This window comes from Paroedura picta, chromosome 8 (genome assembly GCF_049243985.1).
Source record: "Paroedura picta isolate Pp20150507F chromosome 8, Ppicta_v3.0, whole genome shotgun sequence".
Lineage (NCBI taxonomy): Eukaryota > Metazoa > Chordata > Lepidosauria > Squamata > Gekkonidae > Paroedura > Paroedura picta.
This window is the reverse complement of record NC_135376.1, coordinates 86650653-86668896: the sequence shown is the minus strand read 5'-3', so window position 1 is coordinate 86668896 and position 18244 is coordinate 86650653. Positions and strand designations below refer to the sequence as shown.

Genomic DNA, 18244 nt, shown 5'->3' with positions numbered 1-18244 from the left:
CATCTTGGAGGGGTTGAGTTTCAGGAGACTCTGCTCAAACTATTCTGTCACTATTTCCAAACATCTAGCAAATGGCGGGAGAGTTCAGATGGCTGTCCATTAGGAGACAGAGCTGGGTGTCATCAGCAAACTGATGGCAACCCAGCCCGAAGCTCCACACCAGCTGGGCCAGAGGGCGCATGAAGATGTTGCACAATGTGGGAGAGGGAGCACATCACAGGCAGGGAGCCAGCCAAGGGGCCTCTCTCCACCCACCAGATGGAAATCGCCAGACAGCGATGCCCCGCGGGTCCGAAGCGTGGCCCCAAATTCCCATGTCGACTCTGTGGGCCTTTTTGCACGGGGATCTTTGTTGCAAATTGTTTGCAGAATGAAAAATCGCCATTTAAAATAGTGGAATTCGTCGTTATGCATACCTGCCTTTGTAGTGGAATCAGTTGCGTTTTTTAGCGTTTCCCACAGGCTTCCGGTCTCGGCACCAATCACTAGAAAGGAAGCGCTATTGCCAAGCTCGTCCCGCCCCTGGCCGTCAAGCAGCCAATGGGCAGCCGTTAGCATGCTCCCAAACAGCCCCTTTCCCTTTAAGGAAGGTTTTTTTAAAAAAAAAAAACAGACCCATTGTAACGAATCTGGGTAGATTCGTTGCAACGGAGAGACCCATCCAGCTGCCTGGGGTGTTTGAGCTGTCGTTTGATCGGTTGATCGTTAACACGCTGCCTCAGAGTGAAAAAAAAAAATCCCCCCTCCCCCTCCCTCACGGGCGCGATTTTCAGCCGAAACAGTGTGAAAAATAAAGGGAAAATACATCAGCAAACGGGCTTCTGCGGGCTTCTTGTGACTGTAAACAGCTCTGAGGAGGGACTGCAGCCTGGGAAGCCTCACTGGCTAAACGGAGGCTCACCGGTGCGTTGATCTCCACTCGCTCGGGGAAAAAAAAATGGTGATCGCTTCGCCGGAAGTTTGGAGGACAGGCTCAGGAGGAGGGACTCTGAAGAAACCGCAACAATGGGAACGCACAGGTCTTTTTCGCTACTGTTGCAGATTGGTTGCAGGAGTGTATCGCTTTCCGGAGGGTGAATCCACTTTTTGGGATTCCCCTAAAAGCGCTACAACGAAGCGCTTTTTGCTGATTGGTTTCAGGAGTGTTGCAGATTGTCTACGACGTCGTGCGTTAAGGCAAATTAGTAGCGTTTTCAATTAGCAACCATTGTGCTATTTTGAAGCCGTGCAAAAAGCCCCTGAGTCTCCGGCCACAGCTGCTTGCCGCTGCACTCCACTGCCATGCCAGTCAGAGTCAGCCCAGCCCAGGAATCCAATGGGGGACAGCCTCCTCACCATGCCACCGACTCCCAGCCGGTAAGGCCCAATCTTCCGTCTCTCCCCGGTGCCGTCCAGTCAGGGTGGGGAGACACCCTGGGGAACACCAAGCCTATGGTGGGAGCGCTAGCCCAGGGGCACTCATCTTTCTCAAGGCGGACAGAGCTCTAAGCTCCGGCATCTGGCGCTGCCGCCATGTTTTCCAAATTTTTGTATCAGAGAGCATTAAGATCTAGCCAACAGAATCTGCTTAGGATCCCTAGCCCTGAAGAGATCAAACTGGTCTCAGCCAGGCCTTTTCATCCCTGGCTCTGGCCTGGTAGAATGCTCTGCCAACTGAGATCAGGGCCCTGCTGGGTCTCAGACAATTCCATAGGGCTTGTAAGACAGAGCTATTCCATTAGGCCTATGACTGAGGCCCAAAACCATCAGATCTATTTGCCTCCCTGTCAGAATCCTACTGGCAAAGCATTAACAGACCATCTTTATAAGTTCCCTTGCTCTCCCTTGATAGGAGAGCAGGGAACTGTTTATATTGTTTTAATGTGAAAATTTAATATATGCATTTAAATTTATGTGTTTTATTCTATTGAAAACCACCCTGAGTCTCATGAAACAGGATAATTGATGATGATGATGATGATGAAGAAGAAGAAGAAGAAGAAACTGCAGCATATAGCTAGTGTTTTATAAAAGTCTTTTCAAATATTTTGTGCCAATTGCCCACTCATAATTAAATTGTGCCTAGGTAGCTTAAGGCCTGCAACAAAGTGGTGATATATACAGAGCTATAAACACTGGTAGCGTTTTACCTCCAATCTACCTAAGCAAGGTGAAGGCAAAACAACAGAACAAGACAGTCAGAATGGTCTAGGACTCGAGAGCCCTGTGTTCAAATCCCCATTATGCCACGGAAACGTGTCAGGTGATCTTGGGCTACTTGTCCCAGTTTCTAGGTGGCTGTGCTACTTGCAGCATCAGTGACACAGGTTTCCAGTCTATGAACTAAAACATGGTAATTTACAATCTGGGTCCATGAAATGTATTCACTAAGCCAGAGTCAAATCATATATGTTGACTTCAATAAATAGAAGATAATTTGCATAGATGCAGCCATACACATTTTTAGCTTGAACTCATAGATGGATGCCTCATCCAGCTGCAGTTGCTGGCAGCTAACAACATGCAACAACTGGTGGCCCCAAATGCAGCTACAAATCCCCATTATGTATCAGAAGACATATTCAACAATTTCACCATTGCTCAGATAAGCTTTCCAGTTCAAAGGGCAACATATATCAAAAACCAGAAGCTACAATGTGCACAGGGGGCTGATTACACACAGGCTTCTCTTTTACTGAATAGAGGTGGTAAGAAGTACATATTGCCAGAACAAAATAAGGGTCATTCCGCACCGGGATCCATGTTGCAAATTGTTTGCGGAACGAAAAATCGCCATTTTAAATAGTGGAAATCGTCATTATGCATACCTGCCTTTGTAGTGGAATCCAGTTGCGTTTCTATCATTTCCCACAGGTTTCTGGTCTCGGCAAAAATCGCTAGCCAGGAAGCGATATTGCTGAGCTGTGTCCCGCCCCTGGCTGTCAATCAGCCAATGGCCGGCCGTTATCATGCTCCCAAACAGCCTTTGTCTTTAAGGAAGGTTTAAAAAAACACACACATACATGTTGCAACGAATCTGTGTTGATTCGTTGCAATGGAGAGATCCATCCAGCTAGCAGGTGGTGTTTGATCTGCCGTTTCATCGTTGCTACGCTCCCCGAGTGAAAATCGGCCGCGATTTTTGGACGAAAATAGTGTGAAAAATAAAGGGAAAATAAACCAGCAAACAGGCCTCTGTGTTGCTTGTGCTTGGTGACTTTAAACAGAGGGACTGCAGCCGGGGAAGCCTCGCTGGGTAAACGAAGGCTTGCCGGTGTGTTGATCTCCGCTCGCTCGGAGAAAAAAAAATGGCGATCGTTTCGCCGGAAGATCAGAGGAGAGAGTCAGGGGGAGGGACTTTGCAGAAACCGCAACAATGGTAACGCACAGAACTTTTCCGCTAGTGTTGCAGATTGGTTGCAAGAGTGTAGCACTTTCCGGAGGGTGAATCCACTTTTGGGGATTTCCCTGAAAGAGCTACAACGAAGCGCTTTTTGCGGATCGGTTTCAGGAGTGTTGCAGATTGTCAACGACGTTGTGCATAACGGCAAAACTGTAGCGATTTCAATTTGTAACTATTGTGCTATTTTGGACGAATGCGGAACGGCCCTAAGTATATTTTACAGTTGAAATATGCAAAATATAGTGCATGTAATATTACACAGAACACCTTAATATTTAAACCCTGAAAGAGAAACCTCTTGAACTCATACATAGCAACACATGTCCTCAAGATATTTATTTTGTGGTCTAAAAATGTTTCCACCTAACACTGCTTTACAGATTTTTCAAAACATGGGATTACTTAAGCAGGCTTTACATAAACATTGAAATGCGCAAAAAAGCAAAAGAGCAACTTTTAAAGACATTTTCTGTGTTCTTTTTTTGTGGCAACCACAGAATCACAGAATTACAGAATCACAGAATCATAGAGTTGGAAGGGGCCATCCAGTCCAACCCCCTGCTGAACGCAGGATCAACCCAAAGCATCCTAAAGCATCCAAGAAAAGTGTGTATCCAACCTTTGCTTGAAGACTGGCAGTGAGGGGGAGCCCACCACCTCCTTAGGCAGCCTATTCCACGGCTGAACTACTCTGATCAATCAATTTGCATTTTTGCACCTTGAATAATGCACTTTCTTCAGCTTATGTATATTTGAAATAAGGTAAAGGTAAAGGTAAAGGTATCCCCTAGGCAAGCACCAAGTCATGTCTGGCCCTTGGGGTGATGCCCTCCAGCGTTTTCATGGCAGACTCAATATAGGGTGGTCTGCCAGTGCCTTCCCCAGTCATTACCTTTTACCCCCCAGCAAGCTGGGTACTCATTTTACCGACCTCGGAAGGATGGAAGGCTGAGTCAACCTTGAGCCAGCTGCTGGGATCGAGTATCCAGCCTCATGGTCAAACCTTCAGACAGCATGTCAGCTGCCTTACCTCCCTGCGCCACAAGAGGCTCTGTATATTTGAAATACAGAGTACTATATAAATAAAATGTAAAACTCTCCAACAATTTTATAAGTGTCAAATCGCACAGCTATCACCAAATAGGAATGCTAATCCCCAGGTGAGACATGGGGATCCCCTGGTTTTACAGCTCATCTCCAGGTGACAGAGATTAGTTTCCCTGGATAAAATGGCTGCTTTGGAGGATGGACTCCACTGAGGTCCTTCCCCACCCCAAATCCCACCCACTCCCTACTCCATCCCCAAAGTCCCTATGTATTTCCCAACCCAAAGCTCATAACCCTATCACCTGTTGGCCCCTTATCTGTGAAGAAAATTCAAATGCATTTTTTAAAGAATCTGAATAAATCTCACTGGACAATAAGAAAACATCATGTTAATTCAAAGGGGCTTTACTCCTAGAATTAAATAAATAAATGAATAACATTTTCAGTGTTGGAATGAATTCTGCAGAGCCTTTCAGAGCAGAAATGAATTCCAAACATTATCATCCATTTTGGATACAAAATCAGCACATTGATACAGCTGGGATAATTCCTCATATTTTATCATATGTAAGGAAAGAAGGGTTCTCTTCAACCTTCATGACTGGGAGAACCCCTTGTAACTCAGGGGACATCCATATCAGATATTACACCAGCAAAACGTATGAATGCTTGCATTCTAGAAATCAAACAAGATAGACCAAAGCCGCAGTTCAGAAAGTTTTGAATCCTTGGTCCTATTTAAATCAATAGGATTTAAATTATTTATGATTAACTTTCTTTTTTTATCTCAGTGGGGCTTATTCAGGGCTTACTTTTTTGGAGAGAGCCTAGCAAATCCATCTATAGCAGTGGTCCCCAACCTTTTTTGGGCCAGGGACCGGGGGGGGAGAGAGGGAGGTCCAGGGACCGGGGGGGAGGGAGGTGTGGGCATGGGTGCACTGGCCAGCGCAAACACGCAGGCATGGCAGATCTGCGCGTGCGCGTTTGCACCTGCCGGCGTACGCACTTCCTTCCTCCCACAGTGTGGTGCTCACTGTGCCAGGATCCAGGAGCGATTGGCTGCTTTGGCAGCCAATTGCTCCCGGAGCAGCAAACACCGCACCGCGAGGGGAGGTAGGTGCATCCGCTGGTGCACCAGTGCCCGTGTCTGCACCTCCCTCCACTCCACCATGGCCCAGTACCGAGGGCTCCATGGCCCAATACCGGTCTGCAGCCTGGGGGTTGGGGAAGACTGATCTATAGGACATGACCTTTATCAGTTAGGGCAGCATTATAAGATCAACCGTAAGGCCGGTATAAAGAAGGGGTGGCCAAACTGTGGCTCTCCAGGTGTCCATGGACTATAATTCCCATGAGCCCCTGCTTACAAGGGGCTCATGGGAATTGTAGTCCATGCAATCCAGAGAGCCAGAGTTTGGCCAACCCTGGTATAAAGAGATGAAATCTCCATCAGTTGACCTACACTATTTTCCTATGATTTTCACTGTCTCCGACAGCACCCAAAAAGAGAACATTTCTCATTTTTGAGAGCAAATTCCTCTCTTTCCAGTATGCTCTCTCTATAGTCCCACTGTTGCAATCTCCACCCTCAGCTATGACATACATATAGCCACAAACCCATAAACCAACATTATTAGAGATGAGAAACAGGCCTGTCCAAAGATGTCAGAAAGGTTCCTGCTCTCCTGGCTTTCTGCAAATATGGCAACACTGAATTATTCAAGGGGGCTTTTCTATACGCATTGCACTTTACTAAATGTTTCACAAAGTTACCTGGATAAATCATTAGGAACTGTGCTCTCTACTGCTCTGTGTATTTTGCTAAAACCAAGATTTGACTATGTAATTTTTGCAGTGTTGAATCAATGTAGAATGCTAATACTTCATGCTTCAGTTCTGTTTTTAGACTTCTGGTTGGTTCCACAGCCCTAATTCCTCTTGCATCATTCACTGAATGTCACACCCTGTCAATGGTATTGACTAACTCTGTTGTAATCCACTCTTAGTTAAAAAGGGAGACTTTAAATACTGTAAATAAAACTTTAAACTAAGGGAATTGAGTGCGAGAAGGTGACTGCAAGGACAATTTCTTAGGAGGAAGACTCACTGAACAACATAAGATAAGAAGGCCTGCTGGAGAAAGCTCCATAACACCGCCATCCTAAGCCTACTCAGAAGACTACTTGGGTCTAGTCAATGCGGTTGACACCCTAGAACAAGCTTTTTCAACCTGGATTTTGTGAAACCCTCAGGTTTCTTGATGGCCCCGGGAGGGTTTTCTGAATGGGTGGGAGTTAATGAAGTTTTTATATATTCTTAAATTTGTTAAAACATTTATTGTGTGATATGGCCATATATGGCCATGTTGATCTGCCCCCCCCCCCCCGTGGCCATTAATGGGCCTGGAGGGGTGGGAAGGGGAGGGGTCCTAGGTGGCCATATATACAGCTATGCTTCCCAACCATATTCTGCATGATTGCACCAATTTTGGGGTTTATCAAACCCTGAAGAATGTTTCAGGGGTTTCTCAATGGTAAGAAATTTGAGAAAGGCTGTCCTAAAAAGTAGTAGTAGAAGAAAAAAAGTTGGTTCCTATATGCTGCTTTTCTGTACCCGAAGGAGTCTCAAAGTGGTTTACTTCCCTTTCCTCTCCCCATAACACACACCCTGTGAGGTAGGTGAGGCTGAAAGAGCCCTGATATTACTGCTCGGTCAGAACAGCTTTATCACTGCTGTGGCAAGCCCAAGGTCACCCAGCCGCTGCATGTGGAGAAGCAGGGAATCAAACCCAGCTCACCTGCTTAGAAGTCGACCACTACACCAAGCTGGGATTGGGACTGCACTGCAAGGTCACTGTCATAACTGACTTAATTATAGGACAGTGGGGGATTTATTGCTTGTGTTTGGGGGGGTGGCTGCTTGCAATTATGGAATGCTCTGCCTAAGGAGGCTGTTTAAGGAGCAGTGAACTCCCCCTCACTGGCAGTCTTCAAGCAACGGCTGGACAGATACTTTTCATAGATGCTGTAGGTTGATCCTGCACTGAGCAGGGAGTTGGAGCAGATGGCCTATATGGGCCTTTCCAAATCTCTGATTCTAAAAGACATCCACCAAAGCCTGTGAACATTCATTTATTTATTTATTTAGATTTCTATACCACCCATTTCTTTGCAGCTCTGTATCATGTTTCAAAACTGAGACAAAAAACACATTTCTTTTTCAAATTGATGAAAGTCTAAATGAGATTAAGGGTAATTTAATAATTGTAATGAGTGCATTATGATTTAGTTTCTACCTTCTCTGAACATTTGACAGGGCATTTTTGACTCAACCAATGAACAAATCACATTTTTAGTCTAGAATTGCATGGCTCATTTTAAACCCAAACAGATGCTAAAGTCATATCATGCTTCTATTAGAAGTTCAAATGATGAAAACCCAAATGCTGCCTTTAGATAATATTTGAAAGGGAAAGCAAAGAACTAAAAAGCATTTGCCATATTCCTAAAATGGGATTTTCTGCTTTTTCCTTTAGGACAAAATGAACCTCTTTAGGTCAGAGCTGTGCTGAGCAAAAACTGACACTGGCATTTCTCTTCAGTGTTCAAACCGAGAAGCCCTACAGTCCAATTCTTACTCCTTCATCCCTGCACCAACAAGACTATGGATCAGAGAAAGGAGTTGGGGCACGTACATCGCACCCATGATTCTCCTTGCCTGGAAAGTTGGGTGACCCCAGAAGGCCAGTTTGAACCCACTGTCTAAAAGCAGCCAGTCTTGTTGCCTTCTCTCAGCCTGAGCACTGGGTCACTGAAGGAAGCTACCTGGTCTTCCTCCTCACCACCAGAATGATATCTATCTGTTGACTTGCTTGCCACTCACCCAGTGTTCTTCCTCTCCCTAGGCTGGAAGCTCCTCGGACTCATTCTTAATGTTTCAGGATGCCGCCATTTCAGCATCCTGGAACTCCCCCAGCTCTGCCCTTTGGCAGTTGGTTGCCCTGGCAACCCTATTATTCTCTAAGAGGACCAGCATTCCAGAGCACTAGATGCACTCAGTTTGAAAGGCAATTTGCTTGGGTTAAAACAAAAAGTCTTCTTTCACTTTTGGGGACATTACATTGCAAAAACAGCTGCTGAACCAATTGAACAGCAGAATAAGAAAAGTTGTCATTCAGAACTATACATTACAACTACGGCGCAGTGGATTTTGAAAGCCTCTGCCCTACATCACTGCCTCCTTTCCCTCCTCAACATTGAACAAGGCAAAAAAAAACATGCTGTGGCATCACTAGGCTGTGAACTTCCTCACTCCCAAGTCCTAACCTGATAGTTTACTTTAGTAAACGTTAAGGGAGTGAAGAGGAGATGACATGAGGCTGCTGGTTGAGGGTAAAGATGAGGTGCATCATGGGAGATTCCAACCGTTTTTAAAGGCTTAGGGGCTGTTGGAGCATTTTGCTGGGAAAGTAATCACTTCCTAACAAATTATATGAAATCGAGATCAAGTTAATTCATGCCATTTTAATAGAATGTGGCGTCTAATATTAGACTGTATTGATTGATATAATAAGATGGAAAGAAACAACTGATTTATGTGAGGTATATATAAACGATGGAATTTCGTCATTCTGCACACCTTGAATTCTAGTGGAATACCGAAATCCCGGTAGCGGTCTATTCATTCCCCACAGGTTTCTGGTCTCGCCAGAATCGCAGCAAAGGAGGTGATATTTTTCTGCACTTCTTCCCGCCCATGGCCGTCAATCAAACAGAACAGCCAATGAACTGTTGTGTTCGTGCTCCCAAAAAGCCCATTTCCCTTTAAAAAACTGTTTTTTTAAACCCCCAAAACACCAGTAGCAACAAATATTTGTTCATTCAATGTCTCAGAAACACTATTTTCACTGGCGTAGGAGCTGGCGCTTAATCGTTTACACGTTCTTGAAGTAAAAAAAAAGTTTCCCCCTGATGGGTGCAATTTCTGGCCGAAATTACGGGCAGTGTCAAACAGGGGGCTGTATTGTGTTCGGAAATTTTAAAGACAATTGCAGAAGGGAGCTTTGCTTTACTGTTAAGCACTTCTGTGGACAGACTTCAGCTGGAGAAGCCTCGCTTATTCGTTGCTCTCACCAGTTTAAGGGGGGGAAATGGCAATTGCGTCTCCAGAAGCTCTGGGGGGAGAGCTAGGGAGGGACATTCTTTCTACCACTATTTTGAGAATGCACATGTCTTTCGCTGATGTGTTGTGGCTTGTGCTCAGAAGTGTAGCGTTTTTTTCAGGGGGAATCCACTTTTCTGGATTTCCCCCTAAGCGCTATAAAATTATGATGGTTGCTGGAGTTTGGTGGGAGTTTTGCAGTTTGTTTGCGACGTCATGAGCAAAAAGCGTTTACAAAAGGTCAGACTTCGGCTACATTTAAGTCATGCCGAATGGCCCATAGAGTTGCCATAAATCGGAAGAAACATGACGACACTTAACATCCACCCACCCACATGTCAAGTAAGAATTTGTTTAAGAACAATACAGAACATTTGGAAGTTGTCTGCTGTTTCTCACAGCCAAAATAACACAAGAGATGTAAAATGAAAAACCGAGAGACAATGCATTTTTCTCATATACTCTAGGCACACAACGACCCAAGAGGAAGTTGGTTGACTGGACAGCTACTTTTATTTTTCCATTTTATGCCTCCTTGACAGTCTCTACTTTGCTTCTGGGGATAACATAGATAGATGGGCTAGAGTCTGAAAAGAAATGGTTATTCTGGGAATTAAGGTATATTCACTCTCCAACAAGGATATCAATTACAGCATGTTATCCTGTCCTGTTGAAGACAGCAATCTCTCCTCAGTCTGTCCACCAGAAGATAAAAGAGTTATTTCTTTAATTGCATGCAATCTATCTTAATTCTCATTTCTTTTAGAAGTAATCTTAATCCTTTTTACCTGTAACTCTTTAATTCCAGGGCAAAGCAGATGTTCAAATGCAATTATTGCTCTGAATGGTTACTTTAATTCCAGTTTATCCCAAATCTGTTGGACATGCTTTATAATTTCAGCATATTGTATTCCATATTTTATGACTTCCAGAAAAATGACTTAAAATGCATTTGTGTTAGCCTCAAGTCTTTGACCTCACTAGAAAATTCTGATGCAAATGAAATGAAAATAGTGGGGGGGGAGGCTACTTGGTGAGGGGGTTCCCTTATTTGCTATATCCTGGGACTTCCTTACACTGCATCTATCCACTTGCTTTGAACTTTCCTCTTCATCATTCCCTGTTAAAGATGGAAGCACAGAGTGGGTGAAAGGCTAGGAGGCTGGTGGGAACAGAGCCCTTTTGGGGCTCAAAATGTCACCATTTTGAGACATGGGATGGAAAAAGTCCTGTTGACCCATCAGAGCTTTGGCCTTTACATGGGCAGGGCCTCCACTAGAGGTGCCACATATTCTGGCAGGTGCCAACCCATCTGGTGCAGATAGCACTGGCTGTTACATGTGGCTGGACCCCACTCAATAGACTGGCATACTGTCCCCAACAACCAGTGGTACCCCTTAACCGTCTAGGCAAAGTCAGACACCTGTGTTCATAGTCTGCCAAGACCCAGCTGTGCCAGACTCCATGTTCTGTTCAGCTTGTTCTTACCCACAAATTCAACATGTCAGCTGCAGCCTGAGACACATCTTGCCTTCCTCTCCTCCCCCCCCCCCCCATTGAACTGCTGATCGAGTGGCCAGCAAGTTTGCCTAGAGACTTCTAGGCAATCTCCTTTGTCTCTCACCTCTGACTCACTCTAAACCAATATGCCAGGGGAAATTGCTCCCCCACACCAATAGCTAGACCTATTGAAACATGATGGTTCCCTTTCATTGAGCTCATTAGCATCCATCTCTAGACCCAATCAAGCCATTTCCCAACTTCTCACCCATAGAAAGTTATATCATGTCTCTACCAAGCACCTATCATATCCCCATTATGTGCCAATCACAACCTCCTTTTCTTAAAAAGATATAAACACTCTGGCTTTGCCAAGCCAAAACATGCATCTGATCAGGATCCACTCAGGTCACCCTTCAGGCTGGTCGTGTTACCTCTCTACCTCTCTGCTCTTCAGGACTGGTAAATATACTTATTGCAATCCTTTTCCCCCTTTGAATTTTCTATCCAATTGTCTCTTAGTTTGTCTGATATGTTTGTCGATTTCTTTTTATTATTTTCTTACAATTAAAGATCAGTTGTTATTATACTATAACTATCTGTTGTCAGCCTTGAATTCTAAAGGGTTTATCTCATAAACATTGGCAAAAGATCCATTTGCTAAGTTATCAATCTCTCACAAGCCATTCCCCACTGTACACATGTCATGGACATGTGTATGCTTTTGGTAACATGGCAAGTAGCCATGATGATCCAGGCTGAGACTTATGCTCAGTGATCTGCCTGGGTGGGCAAAATCCAGGTGGGACTAACAGCAGAGAGTATCACCACAGTCCTGTTAAGGGGCAATACTCCCTCCAACAGAATCCAGGGTACACTACAGAAGGATTTTGATGGGAAGAGAATCCCTCCCAACAGTCCCAATGGAGAAATAAGTCTACAGTGGTTGCATTCAATGTAGGGTGTCAGGATAGGAGAGTGGAGATGTAGGCTCCAATGGAAAGTTCGGCCACAAATGATGGTTTGAAGCTCTATTACTGGGGATTAAACTTCTGGAGATTTTGCATGGAGGGGCAGTGGAAGTGAAGTGGTAGTGTTATGGCTGAGCCATGGTTACCTCTCTCACAGGAGGGAGAGGCCAAAAGCATATCTAGCCACACCTTGGCGCCCGGAGATGGTCAGGCATCCCTGCTTTTGCTTGGCTGTGTGGCTGCGTATAGTTCATCACAATGACTCCTGGGGGGAGGCGTTGGCAGTGTTCTCTGCACAAAAATCCCGTGGGTGTGCCTGCAGAATGAGAGATGACCAGGAGGGTCCACAGGCGTGGAGGAGCTAGAATGTGCTATAGCTGCCACCAAACTCCTTGGGTCCTTGGTCTAGTGCTCATAGGTAGTTGTGCTCAGCAGGTGTTAGATAGGTGGGTAGATGGTGGTGTATGTGGGCAGGTAGATGGTTAGGTAGGTAGACTGTTGAGTAGGTAGGAAGGTATGAAATTGATTAGGTAGACAGGTAGAAAGTTGGGTAGGTAGGCAGGTAGAAAGTTGGGTAGGTAGATAGCTAGAAAATTGGATAGATTGGCAGGTAGAAAGTTGGTTAGGTTGTTAGGTAGATATGTTGAAAGTCAGAGCACTTGACCCAGGACCCACGGAGTCCATTGGGAGCTAGACTCCACCTAGACCCATCCAAGCTTGTGGGCCCTCATGGTCATATGTGTGGGTACCACTTGTCCCCCATGGGAGCTCCCAATTCCCATTTCAATCATCAAATTCATAGGAAACCATGTTTCTGTCTAAAACTCTGACATGGGTACATGACCAGCTCCCAGGGCCAAAGGGGAGAAGGGTTGTCACTGGATAACACCCGGAAACCATATCTATAGCACCACAGGAAACAGCTAAACAGCACACCCCACTGTAAGACTGAAATGGTTGAAAGCCATTTCAGTGTTCCATTTCGCTCCCACCTGCTTCTAAGAGGGAGAGAGCAAAATAGATCATTGAAATGGCTGCTGGACATTTAAACCTAGCAGTTTCACAGGTCTACCAATCAGTTGCTTTTAATGGCCAGCAGCCATTTATAACCTCTGCATCAGGTTATAACCCCCTCCATCCAAAGAGAGGAAAGTGAAAGGGATTCCTGAAATGGCTTGCAGCAATTCCAGCCTTACACTGCCTTCAGCTGGCTCTCCTTCCTGATCAAGCTCCATCCCATGCACATATTGCAACATTTCCCTTTCATCTATCTTCTTCCTTTTTAACCTTCCCTGCCAGTTTTGCCACTTTACTTTCCGGTTTCTGGACTCTTTCTAGACCTTCTATCAGATGCATACACAACCCTCCTTTCCCCCCCTTCCTCCTTTTTCCTCCTTTCCCCCCCATTTCCCTCTGTACCTTTTTTGTAGGGACTGTTTCTGTTTCTCGCGGCATGTCTTCCAATTGCCCCATCCTCCTTACCCTCTGGCAGTCCTCCACTAGTCCTTCCCAGAAGCAGGGTAGTTAGGAGACAGTCACGTATTGAATACAATCTGATCTTTTTCACGCTAACAAACTTCTGCCTCCTCTCTTCAGATGGTGGCCAACCCAAACTTTGCCAGGTAGGTACTTAACTCCTTGATGAGACTTAAGTGGGAGGGTTATTCAGAAGCACTACTGTTTGTTTGTCTGGCTCTCCCAAAAATTTTTAGCCAAGTCCACTGGAGAGAACCATTAACAAATTCTGACCTTGTAATAATATTTATTTCCATATATCTTCAAAACCAATTTAAGTGAGGCAAGAATGGAATCCTCACAAAGCCCCATTCAACATCAGCACTGAACATGGAGAACTAATTGTTTAGGCATGATTTGGACAAACTATGCGTGTAGGAAGGCTTTCACTAAATAGTCTACAGTTAGACAGTCACCTTCCCTTTCCTCTTCCCACAACAGACACCCTGTGAGATGGGTAAGGCTGAGAGCCCTGATATTACTGCTCAGTCAGAACAGTTTTATCAGTGCTGTGGCGAGCCCAAGGTCACCCAGCTGGCTGCATGTGGGGGAGGGCAGAATCGAACTCGGCATGCCAGATTAGAAGTCCGCACTCCTAACCACTTCACCAAACTGGGTCTAAGCATCAAGCTGGCTCTCAACGCCAAACTCTCCTATGAAAATATTTGGGATATTTGTTTTGTTTTGATCCATCAGTCTAATGTATAGCCTAAGGCTTAGCTGAAACAATGGGTAGCAGATAGGAAACAATACTTTTGGAATTACAAGGATACTAGAACTTCCTTAATGACTAGCCATCCAGAATTCAGTGCTTTATACAAGTGGTCCATAAGAACACCCACACTGTTCAATTATATGCTAGTGACTTTGCTGATATCAGCAGAGGGTCTCTAGAAGGTAGGATATGGTGGTAATCAGCTCCTCTGCAGTCTTGTGATCATTTTAAGGTCAAGGTTCCCAAAGTGATTGAGCTGATAGTAGCATTACTAACAATAAAGGTAACCAGTTTTTCACCAAATGGAAGTCAGGATGCTCCTAAGAAAGTCATATTCAAAGAAACTCCGGTGCATCAAATAAATATTGACAGCATTATGAATGAGAATTATGAGAGTCAATGAAACTGAATAGTTTAAGTGACAGCTAAGAAAGTAAGGTGAAAAGATGTGCAGTATATTTGTTAAAATCTGTAATCTCATTTATAAAGATGAGTGGGTAACTTATTTCTAGCTCTAAATATATTCATTGAATACATCTTGATTTAGAACTCGAACTGCTTGGATTGCTATGTGTCAGCTTCATGTTGTCAATCACAGAGTTTTATAGAATTGTGCCATATGACTGATGGAGTGTGATGCAACGCATCAAAATTCCAAACTACAAAGCATTGTGGGAGGATTTTTGTAAAACTGAAGAAGATTTAGCATTGTTGTTGAATAAACTGAACTCAACTTTTTTGCCTTAACAAAAGGAAAGCTGAGGAAAGAAGAAAAGGAACACTCCTGCATAAACTATTGTAGCTGGTCATCTTAATTAGTGATCCGATTTCATTTCCTCCTTAAGCAACTCCTGCACCAGGAACCAACAGGTGGAGAGTCCTTGATCAAATCCAACCCCCTGGTGAGAATTATTTGGTCCTTTAGTTACAAGCCTAAAGTAGAAAATGGTATCTATGGCAACAGAACATACCAACAGGCCATTTTTAGATGGTAAAGACTCCCCCCCCCCCAGTTTATTTCCCAAACACGCTCCAGAGAAAGTTGTTCTTGTCAGGTATCTACACTATGTTGTAAAAAAATAAAGAAAATATAGCCAAGCAACTTTGATTTAAAAATTTTGATGTGGCACTAAGAACCATTTTCCAAGCTTTTTGTTCAGCATCTATGACAAGGCCATTGTTTGTAACGTATATGATTCAAAATTACATGACCACCGTGACAACACAGGGATATCTTCAAAGGTCTTTGAACATGCCCATGCACTGATCTCCTTGCTTTTGGCTAGGCAACAAGATGCTGACTGGGAGGGGGGGCATCATCCAGATTCTTGTCTTGGCTAGATTACTACTGGATTAGGTTCAGCCTGCTCATTATTTAATGTCTCTGTAGGATAGGAAATCATTTAGATTGATCCACCTATGGAGAATGGTAGATCCAACTGGTTCTCTAAGATTGCAAAAGCAATATCCAGCTAACATGGTTACTGGTCTTCTTGATGCCTTGGTAGACTCCTGGAACCACAGATAGCCTGGTTAATTGATGTCATGAAAGCTCAGACTAGCTTGATATCAGTAGATCTTAAAAGATAAGCAAAGTTGACCCTCATTTAGTACTTGGACAGGAGACTACTAAGGAAGTTCATAGTTGCTGTGCAGAGGTATGCAATAGCAAACCACCTCTACACAACTCTTGCCCTAAAAAACCCATGAGATGGTTGCCATAAGTTGGCTGCAACTTGATGTCACTTTCTACCACCACAGAGCATCTATTGCATCTTTGGCTGATTATCTCTTTGGGGAGGTTACTGCTTACTGGTAGAACATCTTCTTCGCATGCAGAAGATCCCAGATTCAATCCTAGGCATCACCAGGCAGTAGGTAATGTGAAAGGGCTCTTCCCAAGACATTGGAAACCTGCTGTCAGTTTGTGTAGACAATAATGACCTTGAAGGGTCAATGTCCAGATTCATCGTAAGACAGCTTCATGTGAAGTATGACAGCTTCATGTGCATGTATGAGGGGGCATAATAGCTGAAACAAAAATGTCATTTTTTTACCAGGATGTGACACCTAGGTTCTGGCAGAGCAGCCTGCTGGGCCAGGTAGAATAGCACACTGTCCTTTCAGTAGAGCTGATGAAGAAAGGCTCTATACTTGTGCAAAGGCAAAAAAACCCTCCACAGCATTCATGTAAGCCCACCTCATAGCAGGTGCCAATGATCCAGTCAAGCCTTCCTTGATGAGAAGTCTCCAAGGCTCCATAGATCCATGGGAAAATCCTCTGGGATCCATGGGAAAAACCAGTTCACCGCCAGAGCCAAAGAATTTGGAATCTGGACAACACAACTGCGATGTAGTTGTCTGCACCTGCAATGTGCTTAGCAGTGAAACAGGCAAGCAGGTCAGGACCAGCTTGCAGGCCAGCCACATCACCCACTCAGATGATGATTGCCTGTTAATGACCCAAAACATGGCCAGATCGTCACACCAAAAGACAACTTACCAATCCCAGAACAGCTCCCACCAGATAACCACAGACACAATGATTGGGAAAAGCTCCAAGAACGTCAGATCCCTGAGCAAACCTGATCACTCCCACATCCGGGGCCAAGGTGCCACTGACTGCCATAGAAAAGGCCAAAACCCAAACTCCCTGAGGCAAATTTGGTAATGGTGGCTTCATGAAGGGCACACAAACCCTACCTGCTGCCCTTCTGCAATTTTGAGGCCACCACCTCCGGCATAAGCCTTACTGATTTCAAATCAGCTTTGCAATCCCGCAACAATGTGGACAAGAAAAATTTAAAGAAAAAATTCTCAAAGCAGGAAATGGAGAGGGGAGGGTGGGCATGATGGCAGGACAATGCTACAGAGACTATCATGCCTTTCCCCCTCCATATGGGCTTGCTCCTGGTTGCTCCCTGATGAGAAGTGTGATAGGAGGTGGCAATTCCCTCATCCCAAGGTAAATCTGGCCAAAACTCAAGCTAACCCCTGGACAGCCTCAGGATGCAGACGACGTCATGTGGAGGGGGCTCTAAAACTCACCAGCAACCAGAGGTTGTCCAGAAACTGTCCAGAGGCAGATTCCTCATGTGGAAACAGTCTGGAATATGCTCTTGTGGGGAAGAACCTTGTCATCCGCAAATTTCAACTCTGATATTTGAACCTGCTTGATCTGCCTCAAAGGGAGATGTAACTATCTGAGTTGGCCAGAAACATTATTTTCCTTTATTTCTATGTTCTGCATATGTCTTTCCCAAGCTCCCTTCTCCCCATTTTACAATTGGTTCTGAACCAATTGCTACATTCTTCCCCACCCCACCTCATCTATGTTCTTACTGTTCCATTGACCTACCAGAGATTTTGAGGAGGAATTCCCCAAGTTCTCTTCTTAGGCAAGAAAGGCCTTTTTCCCTGTCTTGCTCATACATGGAAACTCTGACCTATAATGGTCCATAAGTGTCACATAAACATGATAGGACTCTACATGGTGGCAGACCGTTGACATGTTGTTGTGACTCATGTCCAGGTCTCTTTGAACCATATGTGTGCACTGCAGGGTGGGTCCATTGATAGTAACCTCCCCACTACCTTCCATTACACTTGACATTCTTGCTCCTTGACATGTTGTCTCAATGAAGAGAGAAGCCAATTCCATGGCACTCTAGGCAACTGGCAGCAATGAATCAGCTGGGATAACTTGAATGCAAATGTAGGAAGATGTGGAACTAAACAAATCAAACGCTGGCTAGTGTTCATTTGAAAGCCTATTCTGCCCCAAGAATGAGCTGTGAAGAAAAGTACATTTCCAACACCACTGCATCTGTCCAGTGCTCTCTGTCCAGTGCTGTCTAGCAGAGCATTTCCAAGTGGTGAAGAATCTCTTGGACCCAAATAAATCCACTGTGACTGGTTAGCCCAGTCTTGAAGTCTAGGTTGGATACTGTATAT

At 44.6% G+C, this 18244-nt stretch overlaps 1 long non-coding RNA gene across 3 annotated transcripts in view; it reads right to left on the bottom strand.

Annotated features, from left to right (window-relative positions):
- LOC143842688 (uncharacterized) overlaps positions 1 to 18244 on the bottom strand; it is a 177989-nt gene that overhangs the window by 83090 nt on the left and 76655 nt on the right. Inside the window, exon 1 of one of the 3 annotated variants that reach the window (XR_013233290.1) lies at positions 8312 to 8423. The exons of the other annotated variants lie outside the window; for them this stretch is intronic. This is a non-coding gene — a long non-coding RNA (uncharacterized LOC143842688). Of the gene's footprint in view, positions 1 to 8311; positions 8424 to 18244 lie in introns of those variants that run through there. 3 annotated transcript variants of the gene reach the window in all.